Raw genomic sequence first — 11,098 nt, 5'->3', positions numbered from 1 at the left:
TATATACACATCCCAGTGCACTTCCCAATGAAATTCTTAACAGGACAGAGACTATTATCAATATTATAGTCTATCACACAGATTTTAAAGTTACTGCTTGAATGGCATACACTGGATAATATCTGAACCTTTATGATCAAACTAAAAAGTCCATAAAAATATGGCATACTTTTTTTTTGCAAAATATTTAATACTTTACACTGCCAGAAGCAGCAGACATTAAGTATAGCATACAAGAGACATTAGGAAAAGAATTTTACACTGTCTTCACAATGGAAACCTCCCAAATATGTAGGGTTTGATAAACCAATATTCAAAGAAAAAGACAGAAGATGTTCATAAATTATTAAAACCACTGAGATTCAGAAAGTACAATTAGACTATCCCATGATATTTCCACATGAAAATGCATGAAGTTAAGGTTCTGAAAATGAAATTCAAGTTAACAAAATGTAGTTCAATATAAAATTTTAAATGTAGTGCCCTATTTCAGCTTATGAAAAATTACATATTCATATACAATTTCAATTTTGATTATAACATTGTAATGCATCATATAAATGAAATTTACAGCCTGAGTGATATACATCAGTTACCCTAAATGGTCAATAAATTGTCCATTAGTACTTAATTAAAAATAACCAACCCAACTTCAACAAAATGTATATGGATTGCTACTGAGGGCTGTTCTAAGAGTTAAAAATTTACTTAAACATACATTTCCTCACTGTTACCTAAAAGATATGCCAATCACGCAAGAAAGCATTGTTAGGTTTTTAATACCCAGCTTCAATGGTATGATAGCATTCCTTTTTAGAGTTCCTTTCTAAACATGATAAACCTGGAGATTCTAAATGTCAATCACAGTCCATCATGTGTAAAACCAACTCTCTGGTTTTATTTTTTTTTCCCCCAGTTGGTATAGTGGTGACAAGAAACCATGATCAACACTTCATGAATCCCACAGAGCTAGGAACAGATGAGCTTGCAGCAAGTATAAATTGATAATTAACTCTCTCCAAATTCTCTAACTCATTCAGACCAGTGAACCCTTACAGTGTTAAATATCTTAAATTTCCATACTCATTTTGTCCCTTGACAATCTTAGAGGAGTTTATTGCAAACAAGGGATGTGATTAACTAATGCTGCAAAGAATACTGAGGTTATCAGCAACAGCAATTCTGAGGAAACCAGTTAAATTGGTATTTAGAGTGCCACATGATTTTCTAATTGTTTATCCTAATAGCAAAGACTGGACAATGTTATAGCATATGCAGTTAATTCTCAGTGGCATGCTTTTGTTTTGCATCATTGCCTGCTTACTTAGCTGTTAGCAAGTAACAGAGAAAAAAAGAAACAACATGGGAAAAAATATTATATACCCAACAAAACAGAGAATCTTAAGCTAGGCTTTGCCTTGAGACAGAGACTGAGAGCCTTGATTTAGTCTGTTTAAAACCAAATGAACAGGATAAAAAAAAAAAAAAGATTTATATCCATGCATGTACTTGAGTTACGTTCATAGTAATTTAGTAATTTCTGAATTATTCAAGCTAAAAATACCTTAACCTTAATTCTGAACCTATTGAGTCTTCTGACTATTAAGTAATATTAAAAGATAACATGTCTGAACACTTGCAGAGCAGAAAATTACAAAATATACTAGTTACAGATGTGTTGCATACTTATGTTATGACAACATACTCATTTACTAAGACAAGTGAGTTGACTTTCAGAAAATTGTAATGAACATCTCTGCCAGTTAAGCATGACCTTTGAAAGAAGGCATGTGGCCTTTAATCTTCAAGACTATATGTTGAAAGGTAATTAAAGAAAAAAGGAAGAAATGGGTGTCACTAACATGACAGCTATTGAGGAAGATGTAAATAAACATTTGCGGCTGACAGTAGAAATATAAAGTTTAACATTTGAGGACTTCTTAATGATGTGAAGTAAAATGTCTCTCTGTGTATCCTCTAAGCTGCATCACTGTAATATCAGAAAAAGCTTTTAAAGTCAACTTAATAATTTGGAAAATTTTTGTTTATTCAGAAGGAAGCACAACAGAAGCATTCTTAATTCACTGGCCTTGGGATGTGAAAACACATGAATGATTCTGAAAAGGCCATGAATTAATTTTGAAGAAATAAACAGAAAATGGATAGGTTGAAACTCAGGTAATAGGGATAATGGTATTAGGAAGTTAGGCCCTCCAAGGGAAGAGCAGTATCTTCTATTATAGGAGCTTTTCAATATCTTTTTAGATCAGCATTCCAGAATTTTCAGTTTAATTACTGACTGCACAGCAACTTTAAGCACAACAACTGGCTGGTTGTGCTTGAAGTAGTAATTTTGTTCAAGAAAGTACTGGTAGTCTGCCTCCTGGAAAGAAAGCAATTCTGTTTTCACAAAAGTCTATGGAAATTTGCCATGCACAATATCAAAATAGCTGGGTCTGTCACAGAATTTCACAGAATTTCTAGGTTGGAAGAGACCTCAAGATCATCGTGTCTTTGTAAGAGATTCTGAAAAGCCTAATAAATCAAGGCATTTTGTTTCTTCCTTACTGCGGAATAGCCTAGACTTGGACTTACTGTCCTCCAGTCACAATGCAAGTCTCAGAATCTGGTATTAGTTTTCATGCTGAACTACTGCTTTGACTTCAGTAATTTGCTTTCAAGTTTTACACTAACATAACTTTAGAATTCCTTTATCAATAGTCAAACTTCATAGAGGTATTTTCACTTTCACGTTATCTCTCTAAATAATATTCACGGATAGTATGGTACATCAGAAGCATTGATTAATAATCTCATATCTTTACAAGCAAATGATAAGAGCTGACAGAAAAGAGCTGAATAAAAATGACTAACTGCATGTGGAGATATTCACAAATAAATACCAATATAAAACATAAAGAGGAAAAAGAGTAAATATAGTCACTGGACCAGATCCTGGAGTGCTATACCAACGAATAGATCAGAAGCTGCCCACTTGTATTCACTGTCACATCCAGCACCAAGAGACCAACAAAATGCCACTATGAAATACACAAAATAAATACAGGTGCAGGCTTTAATATATAGCTTTGATATGAACCAAACAACTCCCTGATGTGTTTTGAGAGTTACAAACCTTTAGATGATTATTCATGAAGTGGTTGTATCTATCATTTTGTTCCATTTAATGTAGACATGTATTGTGCTTATTTTCCAGGGCAGTTCATTTCAAAACCTTAGGTTTTGAACATTTATGTTATAAATATAATCACATAGCACGATATTGCCAATTTTGTTACTCAGATGAGAAAAAAGGCTATGAGACAGATAAGGACATCCAGATAGCCTGCAAAATTCTGAAAGCCCACCAGGGAAACAGAGTAGTGCTAAAAATACATTTCTGGTATTCCAAAGTGAAATGTTTCGAAGTTCTAAGAAATACCAAGTGGCCACTTGTTTTTGGATCAAGTATTGCCTTACCAGCATTCAGCACAGCATGAGCACTGAAAACACGAAAAGGAAAGAAGAAAAAAAAGGAACACATAAAGGTAGAGAGGCGTGGGGGAGGCGGAGGAAGCAACAGTTCCTGTGCAGTGCTTGCTTTTTCTCTAAAATACAGCCACTCCATGTACTCTAGTCAATTAACTGTCAGTAATCATCTTCAGCAGCTGGACAAACAGCAGCACAATTTAACAAGATCATCTAGAGATGTTTCACTGAAAGAGATTTCAATTTCCAAATAGATAATCAGATTCTTCCATTTTTGCAGATCATGCAGCATGATTTTTTTTTTCCATGCTTCATTCCAGGACAAGAAATATTTATAAAAGAAAATAATCTCACCGTCAGTCTCATGAAGTCTCACTACCTGTCCCAGATATCTTTGGAAGTGAAACATCTGTCTGATTGGTTTCCAATATTCAATTTACCTTAAATAATCTTGTAAAGCTTATAAAAAGACCAGGCACACATTCTCCTCTCCAGAAGCTACCCACAGACCGGTCTAATTGGCTGAAGATATACTCTGGATTCACTTCCCCAGTGACTCCTACTAGTAGCCTATTTAAAATAGTTTGGGGAGAAAGTTAATGCACCCCTGAACTGCTAGAGCTTACTTGCCTAGATTTCAGGCAGAAGCCTGGAATAGAGCAAGACTCATCTTAAAATTCCCTTAAAGATGATTGCCTCATTTCAGCAAAAATTTTATTTTGGAGCAGAAACAAGGTGCAAGATAAAATCTGTATTTTGACTGTTTTTTTGTTTGATTGTTTGTTTTGTTTTGTTCTTTAACAGACAAGGAACTAATTGTCTGTTCTGATGTGGATTTAGTCCTTTTGTAGCTGTATTTTTAAGTTATCTGTAACAAGGAGCCACATTTAAGGTTGATATTATTCAATCAGCACCACATAGCTTCTGTGAGAAATACAGAGCCTGAATTGCTGCCAGACTAGATGTCATTGGTATAACCTGTACTGTAGCTTTGTAGTTCTAATCAGCATTCAACAACAACAGGACATTTCCTGCATTTTCTCTATAGATGGTCTGGTTGGAATTATAAAAGTAAGCACTCACAGAAATCTGTGTTCTTGTAAGCAAAAAGAACACACATTTTTACACATGAAGCATTTTGTTAAGATATCGAAGGAAATTTACAAAATGAGTTAACCCATTTTCACCAATAAGCCTCACCAAGATGATCAATGAAACCATACCCCATGCGTCTGCTTTAAAAAGCTTTAAAGAATCTAGTGCAGCACATGTTGAGATCTTGTGACCACTATTTGGCCAAAACTTAAGAGTGAACAAGTGATACTGGACAGAATGCAGCTTCACTTGGAGACTGACAGATGTTTCACCGTGTGAGAGTAGTTTGGCAGAAGAGAACTCAGCCCACAGAGTACTGTTCCACAGACTGCATTTTAAGAAGCGCTACGCTTCCAACAACTCCAAGAAATCACTTGGAAAACAACAAAAAGCTACATTTGCTTATTTTCTTACACTTCCCACAAACTGTATACGTAAGAATACTAAGGTAGAAAAGGCTTTTATATTGATTGTTTTTCCCTCTTTATATTTGACAGCTGGAGTGTTAAAACAGAATTCTGAGTAAATTAAAGCAATAACAAAATTACACAGGGCAGCTGTTTCAGCTATTTCCACAGAGCAATGCTCTTTAGAAGAGCTAATGAATCTAATGGAATCTAACAGACACTGCCAAAGCAGCAATAAGTGATTTAAAATGTAGGGGAAGGTCTTATATAAACAGCTTCACCAAGCACTAAATGAAGTAATGCAAAACTCTTGGGGCTTCTCACTTTTAGAAAAAAAAAAGAAAAAATCAAATAGATCTCTGTTAATTTATTACAATGATGTGCACAGGCTCTCTGCAGTACAGGACCTGACAGAATTTCTATTATACCTTTCATTATTGAAGTTTTTGTAACTTACCTAATTACAAATTTGCTTGAGGCTGTAGCTTGCTTTCACTTACTGCCTACTTAATCCTCATTTCCCATACCATACAAATTTTGAAATGATTTTTTGTTTATTCTTTGTAAAGGAATGAACATGAGAAATTTGTTCAGCTACTGAACTTCTGGGCTTTTCCGTTTTGCTTTAAAATGCTGCTTACAAACATTGACATGTGGGAAGTACTGCACTGTAAATCATTCAAATGTGACAAATTGGTTTTCTTTACTGGGGGAGGAAGTAATGATCCTCATCCAGCCAGCTTTCAATTTGCAATTTGGGGAATAGGCCTGTGGTATGCTCTAGTTTCCTTAAGGGCCCTGAATGTTTGTTTTATAGCACACTGTTGAGTTTTTTTTTCCATTTCTTGCAGGGTCTATTGGGTGCAGGGACCCCACTGCTTAGGTTGATTCTGGGGACCATACGCTTCAGCATCTTAGAAAAGTCCCTCGCAGTCCTAGCACTGATCAGAACCTGAACAGTACTAATTTTAAAAGTAATTAGGTCCTGTTAGACTCCTGTTGAGACTCTCAATATTGCTAAATGCTCTTTAAAGCTCCTCCCAAACACATTCCACATACTACCTTCACTGGATGTAGACATCTGGCTCCTTCCTCTCTACAAAGGGCTGCCAAAACAATTTGGTTTCCTGAGTGGAGTTCTTGCCGAGAGATGAACTGTCCCCTTATCTTGCTCAAAGGAAGCCAAAACTTAGCCTTCTGGTTCGATGAGCTGTGAACTTGAAACCAAAAACTCTAAAATGAAAAGTCAGATTTAAAAAGCCTACTTCACTGATGCATGCAGATCTTCCTTAGGAATAATTGGAAGTCCTAATAACCATTTTTCATGAAAGAATCCTTACTTCAGTGGGAACTAAGAGTACTGTGCGCCTTCACAGATCATGGTTTGCCATTGCTAATACTCCCAGTCTGCTGGTCTGGAAGTCCCAGGGATGCAGGCTCTCTAACAAAAACAAGAGAGAAATCTGATACTTTCACTCATCTTTGTGCCAGATAAATCACTTATTTCCTTCTAGGTCAAGATTTTTCTTTCTGATTTGTATTCAAACAAATAAATAACATTATTTTCTTACAATTATAGACATTTTTTAAACAGTCTTAAGTGAGGTGTTTTATGTCACATGTAGGAAAGCTCAATGATTTCAAATATAAAGGATGGAATTTAAAGGTAGCTTTTCCTTTTTAGCTTAAATTTTTATGCAGCTAGGTTTAACTCAGTGTATTTACATTTCTTGGACAGAATTTATAGTATTTAATTTAGGCTGTTCAAGTACAAAATAACTGGATCTGAGTACAAAATACGCTTGCACGCATTGCACTTTTATTACCTTTTTCATCAGAAAGACTCATGGCTGTATTTTTTACAAATTAGTTTCATTCATTTTTCAAAGTAAAGCTACTAACAAATTAGTTTCATTCATTTTTGAAGTAAAGCTACTATTGTGCTCAGATTTAGACACTGACTAGTTCTACAATCTAACACACACAAAACTAAAAGAGAAAACAACCCTCTTTAATGTTTAAGATTAGACAATGTATATCAAAAAGGCAGATGTGTTGTCCCATTGACTTCTGAATCATATTGACAATTGTTCTCTATAATACATAATAATCTCAGCATATACTACAAGTTGTGGCCCTGGGCCACATGTAAAACATGTAAAAGACAGGCTTAGTTGCCATGTAAATACAGGAAAATTATGTGCATGTCTAAGTAATTTTGTAAGCAAGGTTTAGACCTTTGATTAGTATCTGAACAGCTATAACCTGCAACATGCTAATCAGATGTCAATTACTTGCTAAAATACTAACATTTATAATATTAATTGAAACTAAACTTGCTATAATGATTTATTATTCCTAGTTTTCAAACTCTTTATTATCTCATCCATAGAACCACGGTCATGATGAAAATGGTTCTATTAAATTAACCTCTTAAATGGGGATGCTGATAAAATATATTCAAGAACTGTGCAGATCAAAATATACATGTATACTTTTATAACAAAGCTAATCTGATACAGCATCTCAATTTCATTTTGCCTGAGAAGTAGGAAGTGAGTAAATACATCAATATAGAATATTAGTATACAATGCATTCACAGAATGTACTTCAGATTTCAGTACTGCGGAGAAGTGATGTCTGGCTGTTTCTGACATGATGAAATCACTTGCATGTGTGTTACTGAACTTTTTTGTGGTCTGATAAAATTATAATTTATTTTTTTTTTAATTATTAATTAAAGGAGGTTGGTTGAACAGAAGAATTTTTAGCATGTGCCAAGTAATCTATAGTTTCAATAATTGAAATAGATTACTTTGACTTCTGTATTAAAATTCATATTTTCATGTCAGTGTTATATAATAACTATTATATAACCACATATAACAGTTCCTAATGATTTAGATAAATAATATAGATATGATTTAGATAAATAGTATAGATATAATTTAGATAATATGAAACAGAAAAAGACAAATTTTAATACACTACTTTAAACTGATTTTTTTTTCTGAAATAAAAATTACAATATATATTTTTTAATCTGGGTAATGGGTATGGGGGGTCTTTCAATTTCCATATTTGAAATGATATTCTCTGCTTCACTCCCAGTCCAGATATTATTTTATGCTAAACGTGTACCTTACTTTTACTGTAATTTTGCAGTTATACACACTGGAGCTTGCTCTCTTGCAGCATAAGATGGAACATACTGGCAGCACAGGCTTTTCCTCATGCCAGCTACTGAAAGTTGGGCCCCAAAGGGACTACATACAGATCAATGAATAGCTGAGGCAGCCTAGTCTCCCTGAATTTCTCTGTTCCCCCCCCAGTCATTGCCTCTAGTGCCAGCAACCAGTATATGAGTCTGCTTCCGCATTTCTAGACAATCCCCATTTTCTGGGTAAACCATCTTGAGGCCAGTTTATTAATGATGCTCTGCAGACTGGCCTCAGCAAAACCCTGGACAAACATGCTAAATAAACATGTTCTCTTTTGTAGCTAAAAGCTCAAAATATCTCATTGCATTGCATTGCAATGTTCTTGCACTTAAAATTCAAGGATTAAGTTGAGCACACATGCAATGCCATTGACCTCAGCAGACAAACACCACAAGTCACTTTGTTTATTGGATCTATGCATCTTCTTCCCTCCCTCACTTAATTTACCTCTGTAGAAAGCCAAACCTTTTTTTTTTTTTCTTTAAGGTCTGATGAAAACCTAACGGGCTCCCTATTAACTTCAATGCGCTTTAGATGTAGCTTTTAATGGGAAGGGCCCTGTAAAATTTGCACAATGGACAGCTTCCTGCTTATCAAGTACATTTTCTTAGTAACTAACCAGTCAAGTATAAAACGTTAACAATTGGTTAAAAATAATATGAGCCCTTGTAGGAAGCGACATTTACAATGCAAGCTGATTAATAAACTGGCAGTGTCTTTCCACAGGGTAGCCACCCTTCTGGTTATGACAGATTAAGGAATGGTCCTGAAACCGCTGTCAGTGACGGTATTATGTTCTGAAGATGGACATATAATGACATTTTTATAGAAGCATTGGTACAGAGATCTTGAAAAGTGTTCTAGATCTTAAAAACACTGTAAGAAGATGTCAAAAGTGGCCAATTTTCCCCATCCTCTCTGAAAAATATCATAAACCCATTGCCGTGGTTGTTAGTAGGAAAAACTGTACGTGAGAACTATCAAACTTCTCCTGTTAGAATGGACAAAACACAAGCTAGTGAGTACTGAGCTAATTTAAAAATCTAATCCTGATTAGTTAAGGCTGGATTTTCTATTGAACATCAGCTATAGCAAAATCATATTCCTTAGTTTAGAAATGACCAAATAAAACACAAAAGATCAGCAACTTCAAGTTTACTGATTAATACTGGGATATTCTGGATATTCTCCTGTCCAGTAGACCATATTTAATGATGACATGACTTTCTGAAATAATGATAAAGCAGCAAGAAATAGGATTTTGCTTTTTCTTTGTTTTTCTTTCTCTTACAAGGAATGTGCTGTTTCACCCAGATCTCATTGACCAGAAAAGCAAAGAATTTAAATTAGGTGTGTAGTTCTCAGAGATACGAATGTTTTTTATTTTTTTTCCCCAGGAAAAAAAGTTTTGATCCACAACAAAGGGGCTGTTATTCTGAAGATCATATACAACTTTAAAAATGGAACCAGTCTTAATTGAATACATAATTATTTTACAGCTTCAATATTTCTTCATTTGTAAATTCTGTGAAAATACATGACTCAAATCATTCTCCTGCAAATGCTGATATTTTCACCTGAAGTGGTGTAGTCACACGGAATCTACTCAGAGACATTATGTCTAAAAATACATAAACAATGCACTGCATTACATGTTCCAAGGAATGTCAGAGTAACTGTGGATACAAGTAAATTCAAAGACTGCTGAGAAACCATAAGATTTACATTAATTTGCAATGTGCTATCTCCTCACTGACATGCTTCTCTCCTTTCACTGTTGACTATTTACCACCTTAAGCCAGAGATTACCAGAGGGGGAGACTGAAAGTGTAGGAAATTTGTGAAAAATAATATGTAGAGCTGAATATTCAGCACAAAGGGGGGGAGAGGGAGGAGAACAAAACAAACAAACAACAACAAAAAAATACCACCACCAAAACAGAAAAAAACAAAAAATAAACAATACAAGGAAGTTGATCATATAAACAACGACTAAAGATGAAGGAGATGATGAAGAGGTTTAATTCTTGCAGACTCCAAACATTATTTTGACAGTTCATCTAACATGTCGTAGAAAAAGATGTTCAGACAAACTCTTACAGTTGTTCTGTTGTTCTTAGAAGCTATAAAGTTTAAAATATTATTGAAATAAAAGTATTCATTTAATTATAGCACAAATCCAAGTGAGAAAAGGTAATTTGAAAATTTAGGAAGACTGCAGTCTTTGAGAGAAACTTACACCAAAGATATTTGTAAAAAGAACAAAGCATTTATAAGTAAGCAACTGTACTTCTATTAAGTATATGCTGAATCCAGTATTCTCCTGTGTTTAGTTTATTTATTGCAATTCTTTTGCATTTGTCCTCATTTATTATACTAAACATTATATGTATGCAGTGGGATTTTTAAATGGCTTCTGCCCAAGAGCAATCATTATATAAAGATATATAAAGATATATATAGATATTTCATTACCTTAGGGTAATTAAATATCTATAGCACCTTCTTACATTTAAGGGAGATGTAAACAGACACTGTCTCTTGTAAAAATGAATTTTCTTTCTGTCCAAGACGGAAACAAATGTTGCCCCTGGATATCAGTATTAATCAAGGACCACTATTAGGGAGTTAAAAAATGACAGGGCAAACCAAGAGGAAAAACAAACAAAAACCACTAAATTGTGATCATCTAAGCTTTGCTATCAGGATGTGAGTGACATCAAGAGGGACACTGGAACAATGTTAGTTTCCAAACCAGCATTTCTTACTGGACCCAGTCAGATGCTCAAAAGTAGATTCAAACGGCAACAGTTTTAATGGTGTATACAGGGGTTTTGTGCTGGCACTGGCTTTTGTTTCCACCCCAGCTGCTCCAGAGACTCCTC

Source organism: Anas acuta, chromosome 10 (genome assembly GCF_963932015.1).
Source record: "Anas acuta chromosome 10, bAnaAcu1.1, whole genome shotgun sequence".
Lineage (NCBI taxonomy): Eukaryota > Metazoa > Chordata > Aves > Anseriformes > Anatidae > Anas > Anas acuta.
This window is presented reverse-complemented; position numbering follows the sequence as displayed.